The following is a 7,556-nucleotide window of genomic DNA, read 5'->3' on the forward strand; positions in this document are numbered from 1 at the left end:
CTCTCACCTACTGAATAAATGAATTGTCAATCAAGCCAAATTGGACTAAGAAGAACGACAACGCCGTAAGCAACAGGTGTGGTATTACGCACAGCTATTTTTGAAAATATCCGACATTTCAGAAACGGATTATCCAAGACAATATATAACCACTCATTCGCAAAAGGGACATCTCTACGCGTAAAACCGATGGTAAGATTGTATATTTATTAAATGTTTAGTCCCAGATATTGACTGTAGAATGACATGGTATAATTTTTGTTTTTAATTGTCTCGTTGATTTCGTTATTCAGTGAGCAGCCTTTTCACTGCTGTATTGGCATATTTTAGGGCTAATGTCGGGTTTATCTTGTTGCTACGGAATATTGCATTACATTACATTACATTACATTACAGGCATTTGGCAGACGCTCTTATCCAGAGCGACGTACAACAAAATGTATAACCATAACCAGGAATTAGTGTGCCGAAAACCCTAGAGAGAAATACCGTTCCAAGTGCAGGAAACATCCGCATAGTTCAACTTGGACCCAGCTGGTTAAACTGATTAACGCTAACACAAACAAGAACAGCAACAACGCAGTCTATGAGAACATTCAAGCAATAGTTAAGACGAGTTAAGACTAAGTCACCTACGGAACAACTACCTAGTTACAACCCTAAGCTTACAGTCAATTTAGAAATTAAATTGAGAATACGATTTCTCAGCACAATGACGGATTTAAAGACTAAACGAACTCACCCGATGTTGTCTTCAAATGGACCGTATTATTTTAGACATTGGCAGACTACAGCGTAAAATGCGTCTTTTGTTTATATTCAATATTAGTAATTGCAGCGAGAAACTGCAGCTGTAGGTCGTTATGTTATGGTAGCAACGGAACGAAGCGGACCATATATGTATTAGGCTACCGTCATTGTTTCATTATACCAGCGTGTTTTCGCGCGTTTGCACAGAAACTCGGAACCTATCAATGAAATGGTTTAGCTATTTCTCAGCTTAATGACAGATTTAAAGACTTAACGAACTCACCCGATACTGTCTTCAAATGGATCCATGCCAAAGAAAAGTAATTATTCATCCTCTCAAAGCTTTACCGGAGCGTATTATTTATTTAGACATTGGCAAAGAACAGCATAAATTGCGTCTTTTGTGAATATTCAATGTTTGAAATTGCAGCGAGAAACTGCAGCTGTAGACACAAGATAGTCTGTTATGTTATGGTAGCAACGGAACGAAGCGGACTATATATGTATTAGGCTACCGTCATTGTTTCATTATACCAGCGTGTTTTCGCGCGTGTGCACAGAAACTCAGAACCTATCAATACAATGGTTTAGCTATTTCTCACCATAATGACAGATTTAAAGACTGAACGAACTCACCCGATACTGTCTTCAAATGGATCCACGTCAAAGAAAAGTAATGATTCATCCTCTCAAAGCTTTACCGTAGCGTATTATACATTTAGACATTGGCAGAGTATAGCATAAATTGCGTCTTTTGTGAATATTCAATGTTTGAAATTGCAGCGAGAAACTGCAGCTGTAGACACAACACAGTCTGTTATGTTACGTTAGCAACGGAACGAAGCGGACTATATATGTATTACCGTCATTGTTTTATTATACCAGCGTGTTTTCGCGCGTTTGCACAGAAACTGAAAAACTACCAATAAAATGGTTTAGCTTTTTCTCAGCATAATGACAGATTCAAAGACTAAACGAACTCGCCCGATACTGTCGTCAAATGGATCCATGCCAAAGAAAAGTAATTATTCATCATCTCAGAAAGCTTTTACTTTTGGTAGCCTATCCTAGCATGCACGCTAGGTGGCAGTGTAAGACCGCCCTTTCACTGATAAAAACTAGACCCTACGCTGTCGGATTACTTGCGTCGCCATGGTTGTCGCTTGCCGTAAAGAAGTTTACTCGATGTCGTAATCGTTTGGATTTGGAGCTCCAGCTTTTCCGCACCCCACCTAATGAAAAAGTCCAAATGCTGTGCAAACCATATGGCGGACATAGGTGCTCCCAATAGGAAAGTTGTAGAGCACATTCAGATGCATCAGTCGATGAAGTTTTGTGTTGATCTGACCTACGGTGTGGGAGTTATGGCCTTTTAAATTATGATCCTTTGTTATAGCGCCACCATCTGGCCGACATAGGTGATTTTTAGTGCCTGGTTAGTGGGGTGCCATAGGAACCCACCTACCAAATTTGGTTGGTCTACAACTTATGGTTGCTGAGCCTCAGACATTTTTGCGGAGAAAACTGCCACGCCTCAACTAAAAAGTCTAAATGACAGGCAAACAATATGGCGGACAAAAGTGGGGCCAATGGCAAAGTTGTAGAGCACGTTCAGATGCATATGTCGATGAAGTTTTGTGTTGATCTGACTTATGGTGTGGGAGTTATGGCCTTTTACGCAAAACCCTTTGTTATAGCGCCACCATCTGGCCGACGTACGTGGTTTTTAGTGCCTGAGTAGTGGGGGGCCATAGGAACCCACCTGCCAAATTTGGTTGCTCCAGGACTTATGGATGCTGAGCCTCAGACACTTTTAGCGGAGAAAAATAAGAATAATTAAAGCCGCAAGCGGCGTTGGAAGGGGTCCAAGCATTGGCAGCATCGCGCCCCCTATGGAGCGATTTTAAAATGGCTTTGTCCTCATGATCATACGCCTTCACCCAACATATCTACTGAATATCATGATGATCGTATGAAATATTGATTACTTATGGCCAATTTTGTGCTAAGAGACGCTGTCGGATGACTTAGTTACGTCGCCATGGATGTGTCCTGGCCGCTTCCCGTAAAGGCCTTTACTATGTCGTAATGCTTAGATGGGATGTCGTAACACTTAGATGGGATGTTGTAACACATATATGGCCTGGCATGTATGTACAGCTGCAGCGCTTCCATGCTGTAACTAAAAAAGGCTTCACACTAGTGTTGTCACGATTCCAAAATTTTGACTGTCATACCGATACCAGGTTTAGTATCACGATACTCAATACTGAAACAATATTGATTCAATATTCGGTACCTAACAATACTGAAAATACCGTCATAGATCAGAAACCTAATGTCCAAAAGGGTTAACCTCATTTTCGAATTCACAGTTTATTAAAAACCTGGTTTATGAACAACCTTTAAGTTGAAGCCTGTTCAACATAATAATAAGCATAGGCCTATCGTGTTACAACACTAAACAATAGAAAAATATATTAAATAAATTTCAAAAATGTAACTATAGTAAACTACATAATCTTTAAACAGGTCTTTCACTTTTAAATAGATCTAAAAACAGCATATTCTAATAACAATACAGCATCTTCCTATAATAAAATATTTACAAATTAGAACGCCTATTGCTACTGAAGTCAACTGAGTGGAAGCTTGCGCTGTATCAGGGACGTGAATGCACAAGCGCAGGTCACCTCACTTGGTAACCTTAGTTGCTACTGCCATCTAGCTAAGAATCAGACAAACTACACTTTTCATCCTCTAAATCAGTAATGCAGGAGACACATTTCCCTGGCTTTTACATTTGACGCAAAACTACCGAACGTCGGAAAAATCTAATACGAACCGTTTTTTTATTGTTTTTTTTAAAGTACCGGGAAAGTGCTGAAGTTTCGGTATATGGTGCAACACTACGTCAGACACATATTCCAATCCATTGCTCAGCTTAGCAGAGAATGGACATTTCAGAGCGCCACAGAAACAGATAGAATAATAACACATAAATACACAATTCAAATAATAAATACTACATTAAGAAAAAACAAAAAAAAAGACTAATATCAACTCGCGATCTGCGTACTGGGCGCAAAGTAGCCTACCGTTTTATTTATTTAGACATATGGCAGATAAGAAAAATTTCGGTTATGCTGACCTATAAAACGCTATCCCAAAAGCAAAATCAGACATGTTATACATCGTTAGAAAGCGTATACTCTCACCTACTGAATAAATGAATTGTCAAAAAGCCAAATCGCCCAGTCGTCACATATGCGCATATTTTTCACAAACGGATTGTGCAAGACAATATATGACCACTCATTCGCAAAAGGGACATCTACGCGTAAAACCCACGGTAAGATTGTATATTTATTCAATGTTTAGTCCCAGATATTGACTGTAGAATGACATGGTATAATTTTTTTTAAATTGTCTCGTTTATTTCGTTATTCAGTGAGCAGCCTTTTCACTGCTGTATTGGCATATTTTAGGGCTAATGTCGGGTTTATCTTGTTGCTACGGAATATTGCATTACATTACATTACATTACAGGCATTTGGCAGACGCTTTTATCCAGAGCGACGTACAACAAAATGTATAACCATAACCAGGAATTAGTGTGCCGAAAACCCTAGAGAGAAATACCGTTCCAAGTGCAGGAAACATCCGCATAGTTCAACTTGGACCCAGTAGGTTAAACTGATTAACGCTAACACAAACAAGAACAGCAACAACGCAGTCTATGAGAACATTCAAGCAATAGTTAAGACGAGTTAAGACTAAGTCACCTACGGAACAACTACCTAGTTACAACCCTAAGCTTACAGTCAATTTAGAAATTAAATTGAGAATACGATTTCTCAGCACAATGACGGATTTAAAGACTAAACGAACTCACCCGATGTTGTCTTCAAATGGACCGTATTATTTTAGACATTGGCAGACTACAGCGTAAAATGCGTCTTTTGTTTATATTCAATATTAGTAATTGCAGCGAGAAACTGCAGCTGTAGGTCGTTATGTTATGGTAGCAACGGAACGAAGCGGACTATATATGTATTACCGTCATTGTTTTATTATACCAGCGTGTTTTCGCGCGTGTGCACAGAAACTCAGAACCTATCAATAAAATGGTTTAACTATTTCTCAGCATAATGACATATTCAAAGACTTAACGAACTCACCCGATACTGTCTTCAAATGGATCCATGCCAAAGAAAAGTAATTATTCATCCTCTCAAAGCTTTACCGGAGCGTATTATTTATTTAGACATTGGCAAAGTACAGCATAAATTGCGTCTTTTGTGAATATTCAATGTTTGAAATTGCAGCGAGAAACTGCAGCTGTAGACACAAGATAGTCTGTTATGTTATGGTAGCAACGGAACGAAGCGGACTATATATGTATTAGGCTACCGTCATTGTTTCATTATACCAGCGTGTTTTCGCGCGTGTGCACAGAAACTCAAAACCTATCAATACAATGGTTTAGCTATTTCTCACCATAATGACAGATTTAAAGACTGAACGAACTCATCCGATATTGTCTTCAAATGGATCCATGCCAAAGAAAAGTAATGATTCATCCTCTCAAAGCTTTACCGTAGCGTATTATTTATTTAGACATTGGCAAAGTACAGCATAAATTGCGTCTTTTGTGAATATTCAATGTTTGAAATTGCAGCGAGAACCGCAGCTGTAGACAAAAGATAGTCTGTTATGTTATGGGAGCAACGGAACGAAGCGGAGTATATATGTATTACCGTCATTGTTTTATTATACCAGCGTGTTTTCGCGCGTGTGCACAGAAACTCAGAACCTATCAATAAAATGGTTTAACTATTTCTCAGCATAATGACATATTCAAAGACTAAACGAACTCACCCGATACTGTCTTCAAATGGATCCATGCCAAAGAAAAGTAATTATTCATCCTCTCAGAAAGCTTTTACTGAAAAACTTTTGGTCGCCTATCCTAGCATGCACGCTAGGTGGCAGTGTCAGACCGTGCATTCACTGATAAAAACTAGCGTCGCCATGGTTGTTGCTTGCCGTAAAGAAGTTTACTCGATGTCGTAATCGTTTGGATTTGGAGCTCCAGCTTTTCCGCACCCCACCTAATGAAAAAGTCCAAATGGTGTGCAAACCATATGGCGGACATAGGTGCTCCCAATAGGAAAGTTGTAGAGCACATTCAGATGCATCAGTCGATGAAGTTTTGTGTTGATCTGACTTACGGTGTGGGAGTTATGACCTTTTAAACTATGATCCTTTGTTATAGCGCCACCATCTGGCCGACATAGGTGATTTTTAGTGCCTGGGTAGTGGGGTGCCATAGGAACCCACCTACCAAATTTGGTTGGTCTACAACTTATGGTTGCTGAGCCTTAGACATTTTTGCGGAGAAAACTGCCACGCCCCAACTAAAAAGTCTAAATGGCGGGCAAACAATATTGCGGACATAGGTGGTGCTAATGGCAAAGTTGTAGAGCACGTTCAGATGCATAGGTCGATGAAGTTTTGTGTTCATCTAACTTATGGTGTAGGAGTTATGGTCTTTTACGCGAAACCCTTTGTTATAGCGCCACCATCTGGCTGACGTACGTGATTTTTAGTGCCTGAGTAGTGGGGGCCCATAGGAACCCACGTGCCAAATTTGGTTGCTCCAGGACTTATGGTTGCTGAGCCCCAGACGCTTTTAGCGGAAAAAAATAATAATAAGAATAATAATAATCCTAACAGAAACAATAGGGTTCCACCAGCTTCGCTGCTTGGACCCCTAATAATCCTAACAGATACAATAGGGTTCCACCAGCTTCGCTGCTTGGACCCCTAAAAATGACTGCTTCCAAAGAGCAGGTGCATGTATCAGAATCAATTCTCAACCTGTTTTGCAGATAAATACCAACAGGATTTGGATGTGATTACTTTGAAATGAAGTTCTTGGCCTTGGGGCCAACTGGTTATGAAATATAGCACAATAATACCTTCCTTAAAGACTTAATATTACTGTCAAAGTTGTATATACAAATTATATTGTTGAAATTACCAAAGATCTTACTATTAGGTCTATTTGTTCCTGCAATCAACATATTATTAGCCTTCCTAAGAAAGTGGTCTAACCCATCCACTTGGAGGGCCGGTAATGACCGTGAACTGTCATAGCACATGAGAGTCTTCCTTATTAATTATATAATACGGGTAGGAATGGCTCTGCAAACCTTTTTATGAAGTAACATTGTTTTGAAATTTATGATCAGTTATGTTAAAAAATAACATTTACATCCAAAAGTTCTGTTACAAAGAAATACATATTTTTAGAAAACTAAGCAACCTTAAAAAGTATTTTCCTGATCAAAGTAATGAGCCTATTGTTCCATAAAATCGAGTTGTGAGGAGAAATTATAGGTGAATAAAACTGAAGAATTCTCCCAAAGATAGTACATCCCTCGAAAGTCAGTGATTCTGACGACTTTATAGCATCAATTAGGTTCAAAACACTTAAACTTTCCTCTTATTTTCATCATTAGTCATAACAGTTCCGAGATACTTAATTTCATATTTCACTGGAATATTAGCGGTCAAATCTGACTCACATGAATGGACAGGCAACTTCGCATTTCTTCAGATTTAAACACTTTGGCTTTAGTCTTACCAATAGCAGTTTTGCCAACCACATGTGTTTCCAGGACCTCTCCCCTAATACAATGTAAGATGAAACGCTTTTCTGTGACGCCAGAGTTTGTCTCCTGGGATTTTTATGCGACAGAAATGTCATTTTCAAAATCATTTAAAAAAAAACTTAAGCT

The sequence above is a fragment of the Anguilla anguilla genome, chromosome 8 (assembly GCF_013347855.1).
Source record: "Anguilla anguilla isolate fAngAng1 chromosome 8, fAngAng1.pri, whole genome shotgun sequence".
Lineage (NCBI taxonomy): Eukaryota > Metazoa > Chordata > Actinopteri > Anguilliformes > Anguillidae > Anguilla > Anguilla anguilla.